We start from the raw sequence: 18,440 nt of genomic DNA, 5'->3' as shown, positions 1-18,440 counted from the left end.
AAAAGCGTAAAAGATACTAACATCCGCTAAGGTTTGGTAAAAAAATAAATTTTACCTTTTCATCAAATTTTAAGAAAGGGCGATATCTTTTACCCAAAATAAAAACTAGGGAACAACAAAAATTGTACTACAATATAGATTTCATGTTTTTTTTATTACGTCTAGGCGTACAAATTAGAAATGGGTTGTGTATGGAATACCCATTTACCCATTTTTGATCCATTAAATAAGTTTGGTCCCTTTGAATCAAACTATTACAAATTGGAGAAGAGTATCTGAAAAGGACTTGAGCTAAGGTAACAACTCAAATTTGTTAAAATGTTGTCTTGTGCTTTGTCTCCTAGTCTCCGTCAAGCTCTGTCTACTGTATACAAACACAAGAAAGGGTTCAATACAGAAGCACCCAATTAATGAAATGGCAGAGACAAAAAAACGGAGACACATTGAGATGAGACCTGAAATGATTACCCCAGAAATGGACACCAATTCCTCTGTTATGCACCTTTTAATGCTTCCAAATCCAACTGGGCTTTCCTTGGCTATATATAGAAAGCGCTGCAAGCCCATTTTCAGGCTCAGGCCCACTACTATCTGGACCACCTTACCTGTTAATGGACCACCATTGTGGGAACTACTGGCAGGCTGCTCTGGGCTTTCTGCCAGGATTTCTTTTAAGTGGGTGAGTACGTAATGGGATCTTTTTACCCTTTTGTGTCCTGTTTTATTTTTCTTTTTGAATATATATATAGGACCGGCTCTTTACAATATGGGACCGTACGCGAATGATTTAATTAGGAGACCTTAATATTTTGTTTAATTTTTATTTTTATTTAAAATTAATTTTTCTAATTTTTTTACATACAAAATCACTAATTAAAGTTTTATATTCAAGATTACATTGAGACTTTAAAAAGAAAGAATTAAATTACATTTACTTTACTTTTCAAAATACAATTTCATTTACTTTTGAGATAAGTAAATGTATGAGAAGAAATGACATCATAAATAATGTTAACATTAAAAAAAAAAAATTGAGAGCCTCAACTTTTGAGATAGTGAGAAAATCAATGTATGGAAAGAAATGACATCATAAATAATGTTAACATTAAAAAAAATTGGAGGCCCAAACTTTTAAAATAGTAGTAAAATTAATGTATAGGAAGAGATGACATCATAAATAATGTTAATATTAAAAAAAATTGACGGCCCCAAAATTAGGCAAAGTGTTCAATGGTCTTATGGCCAAGCCGACATTGTATATATATATATATATTTCAGTAACAATAAAAAAGAAATTAATTGTAATATAAAAAAGATTATTTACCCAATGATTAATTCATAAAAAATTATATTTAAAACATAACTAATTCATAATTGTTTATATTGTTTCTCAGATTTGTACTTTTAAAATATAAGATACTACAAGTTATCCTAGAATTTAAATTATAAAATAAATAAGATAAAAAAATTCAATTAATTCTACGAACAAATTAGTATAATATATATATTATATAATAGTTTATATTTTGCAGTGAATATTGAACTGTACAAGATATGTTATATATTAATTATTAAATTAAATTATACATTTTATTTATAACATGGAGAATGTTACTCTGCACTTTATAAATGACGTCAAAGTAAGGGTATTTATCCGCAAAAAATGAGGATATATTAATAAATAATTGGATGTGCCGCCCTCTTTTAGTTTTTTTTTTTTTTTTAAATGGCGTCAAAGGCATTGAACTGATGCCCCTACTGTCTGTAAGTCCGAAACATCTCCCATCATCATACAATGCTATTGAAAGTGACCAAAAACCAAACTCAAATCTATAGTTTGATACTAGTCAACAAAAGCCATTTTTTTTTTTTTTTTTGCATCATATATGACTGGGACATATATATATGTTTAAACTAGTATCCCACGAAAAAAAAAAAAGTTCCCGCATATTTAAAAAAAATTAAATCATAACCAGTGGCATAAATTTCTTTAAGTTACATATATCCATGGAATTGAAAGATATTAGTGAGGAAAGATAGTTTTGACAAGATACCGAAATGTTTTGACAAGATACTGAAATTGTGCATATTGTTTGTCCTAGTTTGGTTGGTTTGTTTTAACTCGTAACCACGATTTTTCTCCACCAAAAGTGAAGGTATATTAATAAATAAATGAAGGTGCTGCCCTCTTTTACTAAAAAAAAAAAAAAAAAGCTTATATAAATTTTATAGTTGAGATATCAGATTATAATAACAACCAGCATAATATACAGGATATATACCAATTAAATACAAAGTTTGAAAATCAAATAGCTTGATTTGTAGGAAACATGGGATCCTTGATATCATATTACAATAACAGCCAGCATAATATGCGAGATGTACACCAATAGAATATAAAACTTGAAAATCAAATAGTTTAATTTGTAGGAAGTACGGGATTGATATCCTTGGTATCCTTAATAGGAATTTAAGTTAGAATTAAATTTAAAAATAAAAAATTAGAGAATTACACAAAAATCTGAACTTACGTAGCGTCTTTCTTTTTGTAAATAAAAAAAAAATTTGATATCTTCTTTTTTTTTTTTTTTTCAATTTGAGTATGCATTTCTCGAATTATAAAAGCTATCATTCATGAGAAAAATAAAATCAAAGGCTAATTCCTATAGTAAATGCTTGCATTTTCGTTAAAGATTGTTGAATTGAAATGTGACTAATTTGGAGCCTAATAGGTATCAGATAAGGTGGGCCTAAATCGAAGTTAAAATAATGTGACATTTAATTTCTATTTAATACAAGTCCTTTTATTGACTAATATTGTCAAATGGAAAAATGTTTAAATTAGTATAATATTAAATCAACTATTATCCCACAAACATAATATGTAGAAAGTTAAGCACCTATAGTTAAAAATAAAACACGATCATTGACAGAAATTTCTTTCAGATTCATACGCACTTGAAATTTAACTTAGAATTAAATTCAAAAAAATAAAAATTGATACATACAAATCTAAACTTACTTGACATCTCTATCTACCGCAATAAAAAAAATTGATATCTTATCTCAACTTAAATATGCGTTCTCGGATTACAGGAGTTGAAGAAGATTAATTTACGGTTGTGAATGCTTGAAATTCAGTGAAAGATGGTTGAACTGAATTTTGAAGAATTAGAAAGCCCAACATACAGGAAAGTAGGGGTGAGCATTCGGTCGGTTCGGTTAAAAAAATTCATTAACTGAACCGATTCAAGTTTCATATTTAACCGAACTCAAAACCGATTGAACTGAATTTCGATTAAATCGGTTAATCGATTTTAACTGATTTAATGTTTTAATAAATATAAAAAATAGATTTTTTAATATATATAAAATATAAATAATATTTGTGATATATATATATAAATAATATAAAAAACAAATAAAAATTCAATATATATAAAATATAAAATATTTATATATATAATTATTTATTATTAATTTATACTATTTGGTTAATTCGGAACCCAAAAACCAAACTGAAATTGAAAATCAAAATTCAACAAAAATAAAAAACGAACCGAACCGAATAATTTTTTAATCGAACCGAATCGACCAAATTTACTCTATTAATTTGGTTTTAACCGAATTATGCTCACCCTTACAAGAAAGAAGGAGTCTCCATTGAATTAAAATTTAAATTTTGAGACATGTGACATTTCTATTTAACAATAAAAAAAAATGAACATTACATATTTTGTTGCTTTGAGTACTATTAAAATTTATTTTTTACTTCTTTAAAAATAATATAATAAAGCTTTCAACAATTAGTATTTGATTTAGGAGTGTTGGGTGGCTAGTTTCCGCTTTCCAATGTCAAAGCAAGGACCAGTTTTGGGCCATTTCAAAAGTAGCACATGGGCTTTGGACTATAAATTGTCTTAGTGGGCCAGCCATAGAATCAACTATTCAGAATCTATCATTTGAATATCATATATATATATATATATATATATATATATATATATTCATATATTCATTGTATCATGTTTGAATTTTTAAGATATCCTAATTAGAACACAAGACTTTATGTTAAAAATTTATCCACTAATCCTTTGAAAGAAATAAAAAATTAATTGGGCAAAAGACAATTACTCTTTTGAGATTTGACAAAATGATAAAAACTTTTCTTAAAACTTTAAAAATATCATAAATTTCTCCTAAAATTTGTTAAAATGGCATAAATTTCTCCTTAAAAAACTTATTATTTTATAAAATATAATAGTAGATCTTTCTCTTTTCGGCAAACTTTATGGGAGGTTTTTGAAATTTTTGAAATCTTGGAGGAGATTGGTGTCTTTTTCGCAAATTTCAGGAGAGGAAAATGTCTTTTGCCCAAACTAATAATATGAAAAGAATGTGAATTGGATAAAATAAATAAATCGTATATAAAATAATAAGGTTGATTTTCGTTTAGTTGCTAAGAATCCTGTTTGAATTAAAGATTTCACTTGGAAAAAAAAAAAAGAAAGGAAAATAAAAAACAAACTCATTTTCCCTTTCAATTTCCTTCTCTATTAAAAATTATCAAAAATAAAAATTTGTTTTAATACAATTACAAACTAAATATTAATAATATGTAAAATCAAAATTTTGTGTATGGATTTGCTTAATAACCAAACATAAAAAAGTGCATTCCTTAATATTTTTTTTCTTTTTTCTAATATTTTTTAAGTTCCAAACAGAGCCAGCGAGTGACTTACAACCATAACTGAAATTAATTAATATTAGTGAATTCTTTGAATAAATTTTTATTTTTTATTAGAGAAATATCATATATATATATATATATATATATAAAATTAATTAACCTTTTATGGTTTTTTAGGATAATGTTTTCTCTTAAGAACATTGTCTCCACAAAGACCAAAAAGTTACCAGAAGTCTTTTGATGTTGACCCTTATATATATGTATAAAATTTAAAGTACAATTAATATATATTTGAGTAATAAAATGTCGCTTGTATATACGTAACTTCTGTTTTAATCACGAGCGGCTCTTCATAATATGGGGTCAGAGGTGAATGATTTAATTAGTAATAAAATGTCGCTTATATATATGTAATTTATGTTTTAATCACGAGCGGCTCTTCATAATATGAGATCATAGGCGAATGATTTAATTAGGGACCCTTAATATTTTATTTTATTTTTATTTTTATTTAAAATTAATTTTTCTCTATACATCAAATAATTTTAACTGCATTGCATGTGCATTCCATCCACCAAATACATAAATTCCACAAATAATGTTAACATTATTATTTGAAAAAAAAAAATTTAGTAGGCAAGCACCTCAGTGGCCTTAATGAAGAACCGGCCCTGGTTTTAATTTTAGGTGATTATACATATTTAATTAAAAGTGAAATAGTAATGATAGAATAAATGAGTAATTTTAATATGCTTTATAAATTCAAGAAAAATTACATTAATACAACAAATAATTAATATAAATATTTGTAATGGGGAAAATAATCGTGCTAAAATTCATGATGATACAGATCCATATGATAAGGCATCAGCGAGTGCCGTGGTGTAGATTAGGGTGAGCATAATTTGATTAAAATTGAATTAACTGAATTAACCGAGTAAATTCAACGGTTCATTCAGTTAAAAATTTATTCGATTTGTTCGATTTTCATTTTCGTTGAATTTCGATTTTCGATTTTCGGTTCGATTTTTGGGTTCAGTTAATTCGGTTGACCGAATAGTATAAATTAATAATAAATAATTACATATATTATATATTAAAATATTTTATATATTATATATATACTATAATTTTATTGATTTTGTAAGTATTATATATATTAAGATTATTTATATTATATATATATATATATTAAAATAAATCGGTTAACCGATTTAATCGAAATTGGGTTCAATCGGTTTTGAGTTCAATTAAATATGAAATTTCGACCGATTCGATTAATGAGATTTTTGATCGAAATTTTTTTATTAATACGATTGATTAACCGAATTGACTGAATCGACCAAATGTTCACCACTATAGACGAACTCATGTCACTCAGTATTTTTTAGGAGAAATAATACATTCAGAGACATCACTTTTATATGTTTCTTTATAATTATTTTTTCTTAATTAAATTGAATAAAGAAACTTTTTAGAGGGTATATAACTCAATTATAACTCAATATTACTTTTTTTTTTTTTTAAAGGGCTTGCATATAATTAAAAAATGAGGCATTTAATTATTCATTTTTTTGGATGAGTAACATGCAATTCATTCTTGAAAATGACATGAAAGCCAGCCTGATTATTAAATATAGATTTTGATGTTTTTAAACAAAATTTAATATAAATTTATATTAAATTTTAATTTAATTATATTGAAAATATGAATTTCAAACTCTTAAACACATGATGAAAATTTTATTTAAATATTTTTTAAATTTATATTTATTTAATCCTTATAAATTCACATGAAATTAATAAGGTCTTTAGTTAATTTAATCATGTCCTTATAAAAAACAAAACCGAATTATTAACACACCTATCAATTCCTAATTGGCCCGCCCATACTTCGGATACCGAATCGATCAATGAAAAGGTCTAAACGTTCAGACATAGATTAATTTATATTCTTTCTCTAACTTCCTTTCTTAATAAACATTAATTAAAGTGAAAATGACGTCGAATTAATGGTCATGATGGAACGAAGGAGACTATTAATTGAAAGAGACGAAAAATTTGACTCATAACTTAAATAAAAAAAATACACATATATTACATTAATTATTGTACTAGTGTTAATTAATTAATTATTAATTAATTAAATGGCATGGCTAATCGCATAAATTAAGTTAATTTAGAATGATATATTAAATATGCTATGAATAAGAGGGACAAACGGAATGCGCAGTGCAGGCTACGTTTAATTACTGCCAATTAATTGTACGTAGTAATACCCCACGTTTAATTAATTAATTAGTTAACTAATGCATATACCATATGGATGACCGCATTCAATCAATTCTCCTGTAGCCATATGTTCATATGCATGTAAATATAGTTGCAACTGGTAAGCCAACTGCCCCCAAATCAAATCATCAAATTAGAGATCGAACCCATTTAAGCTGCAGAAATAAGATCATCGTATTGAAGAATCCATGCATGAACTGCCCGCTGGCTGTTCTAAAAGATGTACATGCATGCATGCATCAATTCATATTTTTTTTATTTTTAAAAATGATGGTGTTTGAGTTTCTTCGTGTTGGGAAAGTAATAAGACAACTAGGACGGCGGACAAATCTTTCCCAAAATTAAATATGTGATGAGCAAAATAACCAATCAACAATAATAATAAATTACACTCATAATAAGAACACTACGATTTTTAACGTGAAAACCTCTTCAATATAAAGGTTAAAAATCATGGGCCTATAAGACCCAATAAAATTTTCACTATAATAGGGACAAAAATTATAACAGTACAATCACTAAAAATGTTTACAAACTTATAGTAAAAAAGATTCCCAAAAGAATCATAAAAAAATAAGAATGAATGAAAAGAAGTTACCCTAACACAGTTACTATCAGTACTACAAAATCAAGTCCTCCAAAACTCTGAAACAGATCTCTACTGTACAGATCGAAGGTCGACAAATCTCAAACATACCCTCCAAATTTTAGCAAAATCAGACCACCAAAGACCTTTCGATTGTCAAGTTGGTAAAGACTGCACAACACACTATTGCTGTACACACACCTTTTTTTTTTTCTCTGTGTTTCCCTATTGCGGCGCTCCTCCACGTTGCCACAATCCTTTAATTTTCCCTAATGGGCTTCAAGCACATGAGCTTCCTTTTTTTTTTTTTTTTATTTGGGTTGGACCCAACAAATCTCTTCCTCTAGCCTATAAGAGTAAGGAGGCATTCATTAAGATTATCAAACAATTTTGATACCAGCTGCCTCGGCACATAACTCAAGTTTTGTACGAGGCACCACTTTTGTCATCATACCAGCAGCGTTCTTATTAGTGTGGATCTTCTCAAGTTCAAGCAATTTAGAATTCAAAGTGTAATGCCCTAGAAAAATTATATGCGTGGAAGTGTATAATAATAATAATAATAATAATAATAATAATAATAATAATAATAATAATAAGTAAATAAATAAATAAATAAATGAATATGGTATTAATGATAATAAAAATTTATTAGAATAAAGAAGTGAATTTCAGAGCCTCCTGCACCAACTTTTAATTCTCTCTCTCTCTCTCTCTCTCCTCCGTCCTCCTCCTCTCTTACCTCAATTTCCCGACGGATATTCGGCCGATTGGGAAATGGAAGGTACCGTTGGATTCCTAATTCCGCCACCGAAATTTTTACGAGAGTGGATTTGTCATAAGAACGGCATAGGCACCACTCCTAGGGAAAGGTAAACCCTCACTTTTTATTCAATTTCTCCTTAGATGTTCAACTAAATCGATGATCGGACACCACCACGGGGTCCTAATCTCAATCGTCGTCATTTTGGCCGAAACAAATTTTTAATTTGGGGGTCTTAGGCATCACTCCAAAGCGAGAGTGAGATTTAGGGAAATAAGAAAATTAGTTATTTTGGGAGTTTAATTATTTATTTGGAATTTATGGGTATAGGAAATGTTAAAATAGTATTTTATTTAGGATTGATTTGATTAAATTAGGGTTATTGAATTCAGGATTCATGTGAGCGCCGCAGGTATAATTTTGAGATCCCTGTAGATGTAGTTCAGGAAACCAGGTAAGGGAAATATGCTATGTTAGAAATTTCAGAAATATTATGAGTAATGTATGTGTGTTTTTGGGATATACTTTATGGGGTATAAATTATCTTTATTATTAGAAAATACAGATTTCAGTACAAGGAGTTTTTATTTAATTGTGTGACATGAGTTAATATCAGGACATTTCAGAATTTATGCAGTTTTCAAAATACTATGATTTACAGCATTTTTTGCACAGAAATATGTTGTTCCAGATTTTACAAATTTATAAATTACAGCATATATATAGACATATATTTTATAGATATTTAGCAGCATTTACAGAATTCCATGATTTCCAAAACCATAACACTCAAACATTACCGATTATTCAGTTAGATATTACAGATTATTCAGTTAGATATTTTAGTCAGATATTACAATTATTTCAGTGAGATATTTTAGCATTTCAGATCAGATTTATAATGTCATGGTTATTTTGGAATCATGATGAAATAGCAAGATAATTATATATATTAGTATTATACAGTATCAGATCCCTGATGAATTATTTCAAACAGATTTAGTTAGCAGAGCATGATATTGTTGCTATTTTCATATCAGAGTGCAACCACATATCTCAGATAGTGTGTGGATTCCGTCAACCGTGCCTATAAAGGGATTGCAGTCTCCTTAGTATTCTAGGTTAAGGAGGTCGGTTTGACGAGGTAGACACTAATACTATGCCTTTGGAGAGATTGCAGTAAAAGATGGACTGAGGAGTGGTAGAGTATTCGGCTGACTTATCCTAGTAGGCCAACAAGAGTTAAGTCCAGCCTACGGGCTGCACAACCTTGTCATGAGCGATTAAATCATGACATACAGATTTTCATTTCTGAGTTATTTATATACATATATATATATATATATATACATATATATATATATATATATATATATACATATTTACAGAAGAACAACAGATATATTATATTCTTATCAGTATGGATAAATAGAAAACTAAGATAATACAATTGTGTTTTAAGCCATGTAGGTGTGAGTTGCACAGTATTTACATGATATCTCAGTTCAGTTTATTTATTAGTAAATTATTTATGTAAATTCAATTGCCACACACTAGTAATAGCATATTTTTTCTTACTGAACGTTGTCTCATCCCAGTAAATTAACATTTTTCAGGTGATCTAACTAGATGAGCGGATCGGGCTCGCAGGTAGAGAGGTCGTTTACACTATCCTATCTGAAGGGAAAGTGTTATCAGGGGATTATATTTTTGAGTAGTATTCAGGAGTGTTGGCTAGAAGGTGCTAGGATGATGTATAATTATGTATGTATGCTTTGCGTTAATACTGGATTCTGGTATTGTAATTATGGATGTATGACTTTATGCTTCCCGCTGTACAGGTGATTTCAGGGGTATTAAAGTAAAATGATTATCAGTATATTTTATATATTATTTGGAAGAAAAAAAAAGTGGTATGGAATTTCAGGTTATTACATTTTAGTATCGGAGCCTAGGTTGATAGGTTCTGCAGACTTTAGTAAACAGCGGAATACAATACCAGAGTATAGAAATGGATTGTGAGGAGAATTGGAGATGGATAAATTGAGATATGAATCAATTGTAGTTAGAGGAAGAGATTGGGATTTAGGGTTCTGTCTTGTAGCCTAGAGGCAGGAAATCCCGTGATTGTTTTTGTTGTTTTCCTGGGGTGACAATCTCAGGAAAAATATAGCAAACTATCGTTGGGTCTTATTTCTGAGTGGTAGGACTGAATCCTAAATTGGGATTAAGGATGATAAAATGAATGGTTATAGAAGATTATTTTTGGATCCTAGTGTGTTAAGTGTATTAGTGGTATTACGTAGCGTCACCCACTAGGTGATGGCAGAAATGACTAGGAGTTTGGGGAACGGAGTTGCACGATTGAGCAGTTCACGCGTATGAAGCCCCGTCATTTTTCGAAGGGGTCGACTCATTAGTGGCTGAGAATTGGGTTCAGGATATTGAGGACATGTAAGCAGTGCTCCCTTGTATTGAGGGGTAGAAAGTTTCCTTTGTTGCATTCAAGTCGACTGGGGAAGTAAATGTTGGTGGAGATCAGCGAGACTAGTAGAGGAATAGAGACCTGAGCCTGTAATGGTGATATGGAGCCGCTTTAGGGAGTTGTTCTTCGAGCGATACTTCCACGCTACCTTAGGAAATGCAAAAGTGGCAAAATTTTGCATTTGATGTAGGGGCATATGACGGCACAGAAGTATGCAGGTGGATTTATCAAGCTATTCCGGTTTGCCTTAGAGCCAGGTAAGGAAAGAAAGCAAGGAAGTTTGGGGAGGGCCCGAGTTAGGGATTTTATGAGCAGATTGTAGGCTTCCGGGCCCAAAATTTTCAAAGATAGTTGATAGAGTCATAGTGATTAAGAGTGGCCTATAGAGAGGTGCTGTGGCATAAAGTTAGAGGAAGAGACCCGCGCCTCTAGATTTTCAGACAGGGTCCAATCGGGGGTCGTGGAGGAGGTAGGATAGCAGAGGAGGTCAGAGACAGGGGATGGGAGATCGAGCGGTACAAGATAAACTAATGCCCCCTCTTTGTTCCATATGGTACAGGAGACACCCAGAACAGTGTCGGGTAAGAGAGATGGCATGTTATCAATGCGTCAACCTGGCCACATAAGAGATTGCTGAGCACCGCTAAGTTTGAGCCTGCTCCTAGACCATACAAAGGAGGTCACCAGGCACCAAAGGTAGACAATATAGGAATACCACCCCAGCGCGAGTCTATGCGCTGACATCGGGAGATGTTGATGCGGCAAAAGATGTCGTGATAGGAACTGTCCAGTTTGAATTTAGGGGACATCTTTACCAGCTGATTTGGTAATTTTAGATACATATGAGTTCGAGGTAATTCTGGGGGGATGGATAGGCTAGCTGTTAACTACGCCAATACGGACTATTATCAAAGAGAGGTAGTATTCAGACCTCCAGGAGGACAGGAGTATAGATTTGTGGGATCACGTATGCACACCCCACCACAATTATTACCCGCCATTCAGGCGAGGGTGTTGTTGCTAGAGGATTGCCAGGGATATTTGGATTGTGTGATGACGGTATCAGAAGGAGAGTTGAGGATAGAGGATATCCCAATAGTGAGAGATTTTCATGATGTGTTCCCCGAGGATTTGTCGAGACTACCTCCTGAACGTGAGGTAAAATTTGCTATTGATCTAATTCCAAGGATAGCACCGAATTCTAAAGCGACGTATAGAATGACACTGGAAGAACTAAACGAGTTGAAGAAATAGTTGCAGGAATTATTGGATAAGAGGTTTATCAGGCCCAGTGTGTCACCTTGGGGGGTGTCGGAATTGTTTGGGGAAGAGAAAAATGGGTCTATGAGAATGTGCATCGGCTACATATTTTCATATTTCCATAAGTCGGCCAAAATAGTGGAGACAGTTTAATCTTAAAATTAAGATGCCCATAAGAATGTAAGATACTAAGTGGGCAACAATTGGACTCCTATGTTTTGAGGAAATTCTTTATTCCCTGGGAAGTGATGTTATTTTCGTAACCTTAAAAAAAAAACATGAGAATAAGATGTCATGGGCATCACATTGCCAAGTAATCCGAAGGATCCTGTGAACCAAATAACACATAACAGAATCATCTTTAATAACTTACTTAGAAGAAAAAAAATCATAATGATACTTGAACCTTTAGCAATTAGCTATCCAAAAGGAAAACCATACATGCTAGGACTTGAAGCTTTACCTTTTCGCTCTATTCTATGTTAATCCTACTTGGCAACGGGGCACCAATTTAACTGCTTAGGCATTGGCTCAGTTGGGGATTTGATTTGTATACAGCTTAATATGAAATCTTCTATGGTTGTTCGCAATTGATTGTGGCTTTTGAAGCCATCTCTAGAATCTAATCCTTCTACCATTAGCAACTCTCTTGTACAAATAAATGTCACCCTTTCCTTCCTAGTCCATTTTACATAAGATTTATGCTACTAGAAAATGTCCGATCACTGATCATAGTTGACTAAACAACTTTAGTAGTATTGTATTTCGTACCAAAAACCAAGATACATGTGTATTGCATATTTTTCCAGCCACTGAAGCAAGATTAGGGTTGTCTTGAGTCAATATAGCAGGACTTAGACTTGCCATAATTGCAGTCCATGTTTTTTATTGAGGATATTTTCCAACTATATTTTAATATTCAACGTTTACCCACATAGGCTAGAAGTGGAATCTTAAAACCATTGGAATCAAGAAAAAAAAAATAAAAAATCTAGGAAACAATTTGGTAGGAAAATGATACATTATCTTGATATAAAAGTGAAAGCTTGTGCTTAGTTTGATATTGAAAAGAAATAGGGTGGTTAGAATTCTAGGGAATGTTTGGAAGTTCATATAATTTTTACTCAAACAAATCACAAATTATGATGAGAGTGTGAAGTGTCTTTTATACAATTGAACTAACGGCTAAATGATTACATATCCTAGTTTGAGATGTCCTAACAAGTATGGTTTTTGATGAGTATGAGTCATTATTACAAGTTTTCTGTTTAAAAATGAGGCTAACCATTGGTGGTTATCTATTGATCATTCACCTAGTTATTTGTTTTTTAAAAGAAAATAACATTCAGAAATCCAAATGGAGTGAGAGTTTTCTTTCCAACTAACATGCTCTCATATTTAACATCTTGAGTGTTTGTGAAAAGATAGAATTTAGGCACATGTGTGGGGTTTGTAGCAGCAATGAAAGAAATATACAAGTTAACGAATTCCAAACTTCTTTACCCATAGATGATGAATTTTTAGATAATCTTCCTAGATGATTTATCGGGGCTACCTCCAAGAGGAGATTGAATTTAATATTGATTTGGTGCTAGAGACGGAGCCTATGTCGACTGCTTTATATAGAATGACATTAATTGGACTAAAGCAACTTAGGGTGCAACTGGAAAATTTCCTCGACAAGGAATTTGTTCAATCTAGTACATCATCATAGGTTGCACTTACACTATTCACTAAAAAAAAAAACATAATGGGGCCTTGAGGTTATGTCTGTGTTAGATCTTTGGAAGACTAGAGATGAAAATTGAAGTTGTTGAGTGTTAGTGCTGAAGTAAGGTGCATTAGAACAGGATGTATAATCCATCAATTTATGTTATGTTGACCTCATAAGTCATACCCAGTTTTGATAATGATAAATACTCAAGTATTTGATGGCTATCTAGTTTGTGTGCAGGTTTTATTCACAGATACTTTGATGGCACATGAAGTAGAGCATGAAGACCTTGAAGATCATTTTATATTGTAATTCATTATTATTCAATTTGGGCCTGTAATAGTAATTAGGGAAAAAGGTCTGTAATAAATCACTGCATATCTTGCATGTAGGACTATAAGTTCAAGACCTTAGGAATTGATCAATCGACGACGGATTTTTTCGGTGTCCTTATAGACCTCAGAAAGACCTTAGGTCCTAACACTTACACGTAAAATAGTCCCCAAGATCACATACAATATCAGGGGAATAAATTGATTAAAATAAAACAGAAAGGGCAAAAATTGTGAGAGGTCGGACGACCAAACCCTTGGTGTTCAAAACACCTCAGGCACCCAAACAGCTGAGAAGTTAGCGGTTTGACCTGGTTTCGGGCGATCAAACCTAAAATGAACATATCTCCTTCGGGCGACCGAACCTATGTCAAGATACTTTTCACCAACCCAAGCGACTGAAGTTTACAGTTCAAAATGACCTTGGGCGACCGAACTTGTGATTTCGGTTAAGACCAGGCACCCGAACCACGGACAGTAAGAAAATTGCCTCAGTTCAGCAGACCAAACAATTCCTCAAGCACCCGAACATGAAAAATTTACTTTTTCTCATGTGTCTATTCGGACGACTGAACATATGGCTCAGTCGACCGACAGTCTCAGGTTGCTTATTTTTAACTGCAGTAATTAGGTAAATTGGGTTAAAACACAATTAAACTCATTTAAAATATTTTTAATAATGCCCATTGAGTCCCTAACGGTCATAATTTTGCTCATGCCTATATACACAAGCTCATTTGCAAAATTAAAAAATGATTAGCACCTAGATTATCTTAAAAATCCTCTAAAAATTTGAGTGCGCATATTTCATATACCAAGCCAAATACACTCTTTCGTTGTGATTCCCTTGACAAACCTTGTTTGCAAAGAGTGCTAGGGTGTGATCTTGATTAGCTATTCTTGCTCAAAACTCTTATTGAATATAGATTGATTGTTGATTTCATTGGAGAGTTTTAGCTAAGTTTTTTTCCCCGGTTTAACTAATATTCTTTATGTGGGAAAACCTTGTAGCTAGTGGGTCTTTGCATCACCATTGCAAGACTCACTTGGCTTGTGTTTTTGATTGTGCAAATATATTTTTCACAAGCAAACTTTTCAAATATCTCTTGAGCTATATTTTTGAGAAAATCATTTGTGATATATTTTGAACACTCTTGTTACAAATCTTTGAAACCCTTGTTATGATTGATCAATATTGATACTTGGTTTTAAAGATAGATTTATTGTACACTCTTTGTGGTTATTGCATATTGACATGTGTTAGAGTGTAGTTGAACAGAATGCGCACAGAGCTTACAGTACCTATATTATTGATGTGCATTGATTGATTTGTATTCGTACATATCTGCTTATCAGAGAAGCATTATATTGTACACGGTTTGTATTGTAATTCAGTTGTATTTTAGGCGCGGCTTGAGGGGGCGGTGATCTAGCCCATAAGGATCGGTAGGGCATTCTCCGCCCCGCAAGGAGAATTTGTAAAGGTTGAGATCAGCCCTGTGCTAATTGAACTAGTTGTATTTAGGTGCCGCTCCACCCGTGAAGTGAGCCTTTAGTGGAATCTTTGTGCTTGTGAGCCAAGGCGGGGACGTAGGCACAGTTGGCTGAACCCCAATAACATTTATGAGTGTCATCTTTATTTATAACTTTCTTGTGCATGCTTGGTTAATCTAATTGTGCAATTTAATTTTTGATGTATATTTAAATGGATTTAATTTATCTGCACTAGATTGGCCTTAGGGTTGTGTAATACTGTTGTTAGGGGATTGACCTAGGGCATTAATTTTAAATACCCAATTCACCCCCCTCTTGGGAATACGGCAAGGCTAGCAATTGGTATCAGAGCCTCGTTGCACTAGGCTTAACAGCTTTCGTAAAAGATCGCAATGACTCACATTGGTGTATCCCCATTTGGCGAGGGACAGTCACCTTCTAGACCTCCTGTATTTTGTGCTATCGATCACGCCACCTGGAAAATTAGAATGAGCGTATTTATAAAATCAATGAATTGGATGGTCTAGCAGGTGATTGTTAATGAGATTCGTATGCCCTTGAATGAAAATGATATTAGGTTAATGTATGTGAATTCATATGTTATGGACATGTTATATCTTGCGTTAGATTCTGATTTTTTTGTTGAGTTTGTGGCATGTCGAACTACAAAGGATATCTGGGATGAACTTGAAAGGAAATATAGAGAGACCCAGGAGAATGAGACCACCACTCAGGAAGTGGTAAATAATAAGGCAATCGCATTAACAGACAGAGTGGTGTATGTTCCTATCTCAGCTTCTGTAGATGATTATGTTGTTGAAGGCTATGATATGTCAAATGATGAATCATCTGGTGAATTTTATAATAATTCTGTCAATAATGCATGTGATGATTCTTTTATTGAAGCCTGTGATATATCATATGTTGAATCATTAGTTGCCTCTAATGATTGGTTTGATGGTAATGCATTTACTGATGATTCTTGTGCTGAATGTCGTATTGTATCATTTTTTTGAATCTTGTGATGATATTGTTAATGCCACATGCAATGATTCATGTGAAAACTATTGTATTAATTCTTATGATGAATCATGTGCTGAATTGAATAATAAAATCATATAGTCGTTTGAAAAACTAGAAAAGGCTTTATTGAGAATGCACAAGTTTCTAGTTAGGGCATCTAAGCATAAAATATTTTTGAAGAATGAGAACAAAAGAATAGCAAAACAATTAAAGGGGTTAGAAAACTATCATGCTATTCTTGAAAAGAAAAAGATTGAGAAAATTTTGAAAATTGTCTGCTTAGATAAAGAAATAGATGATTATTTTAAAGTTGCTCTCAAAATTAAAAATGAAAAGAATAATCATAATAAACCCTTAGGAATTAAAAAGAAAATTCTATTCAATAAGGGTTCAGGCTTAATTCATATATCCCATAGTCTTGCCTCATCAAGCAAAAAGAATTTAAATAAGCATAATGTTTCACATATATACAAAATATGCTTATTTCATGAAAGAAAATGGCACATGTGGTTTAACTGTCTATTTAGAAGTGCTAGAGGCTTGAGTAAAGAGATGATATGGGTTGTCATGATAACAAACCCAGTAGGAGATGAGGAAGGATGGTTTCAATAGAAATTACTTAAGTATTTAATGCTTCCTTAGATCCTAGGATTAAGTATAGGGGGTTATGATGATTGCAAGCTTGGGAAGTGGTATAGGTTCAAAATGCAGAAGCTTAGTATATACATCCACTTCCAATTGGACATGGCAGCTTTGCTAGGTAATTAATGCTAAATGCTTAACCCATGCTTAAATATAGATCTTTAAGTTAAGTATACTCTGTCTATTGCACAAGTTTGAGTTTTAGGAAATGAATCCTTCTAGTCAAACATCTTGTCCTAAACTCATCTTGAAAGCCTAAATGCCTAATAAAATGTTTAATCATCACTCTAGGCTTAGAGCACTATTGATCATAAATGACTAATACATATTAAATGCTCATCATTAGACATCCATTCTACTCACCAACTGTATCCTTGCTTCATAATTATAATTATATCTAAAGGATATATACCATTGTCCAAAGAGTTGTATTCAAAAATTCATACACTCCTAAACGCTCTTTGCTCATACTTGGACATGATTACTAAGTAACAAAAATATTTTGGAAAATGTCCACTCATTCTAAATACTCTTATGAAATAAATGATAATTTAATTGTTAAGAGTATTTACTCTCTTTCACTTCATAAGCTCTCGAACATTGAATCAAATCTATTAGAGCTTCATATGCTAGAGATAAGATGAATGGATAATATGATAGCCTTGGTCTCAATCTAGAAGAAGAAACATATTTTAAAAGAAACCAATGTACGAACCTTAAAGATTAATGCCATTTGCACTTGTGCCTCTCACACGTATTGAGATTCATAAGAAAAGAGGCAAGATAGGCTTAGCTCACAGAAAAGATATTATTATGACATTTTGGTCTATTAAGCTTGAAATCTAAGGTGTAGTCCCAAGAGGGGGGGGGTGAATTGGGTTATTTAAAATTCCTTAGAGTCTTTTTATGAGTTCTTACCTTTTTACAATATTTTAAAGACTTCTTATATTCTTGTTGCTTAGGCAATCCACACAAACACTTACTTTCTCTATTCAATCCACAACCACAACATACACAACCAATTGATTAACTATTCAAGCCAAACAAATACCATACAAGTAATTAATATTAACTTTGCAATATTCAGCAGCCATGTATGTGAATGTTAGTTGGCCTTTGAACTAAAGATTAAAATAACATCCAATCACTTTTTCAAAAT

This window comes from Malania oleifera, chromosome 1, assembly GCF_029873635.1.
Source record: "Malania oleifera isolate guangnan ecotype guangnan chromosome 1, ASM2987363v1, whole genome shotgun sequence".
NCBI classification, from domain to species: domain Eukaryota; kingdom Viridiplantae; phylum Streptophyta; class Magnoliopsida; order Santalales; family Ximeniaceae; genus Malania; species Malania oleifera.
The sequence above is the reverse complement of the archived record's forward strand: the minus strand, read 5'-3'. Positions refer to the sequence as shown.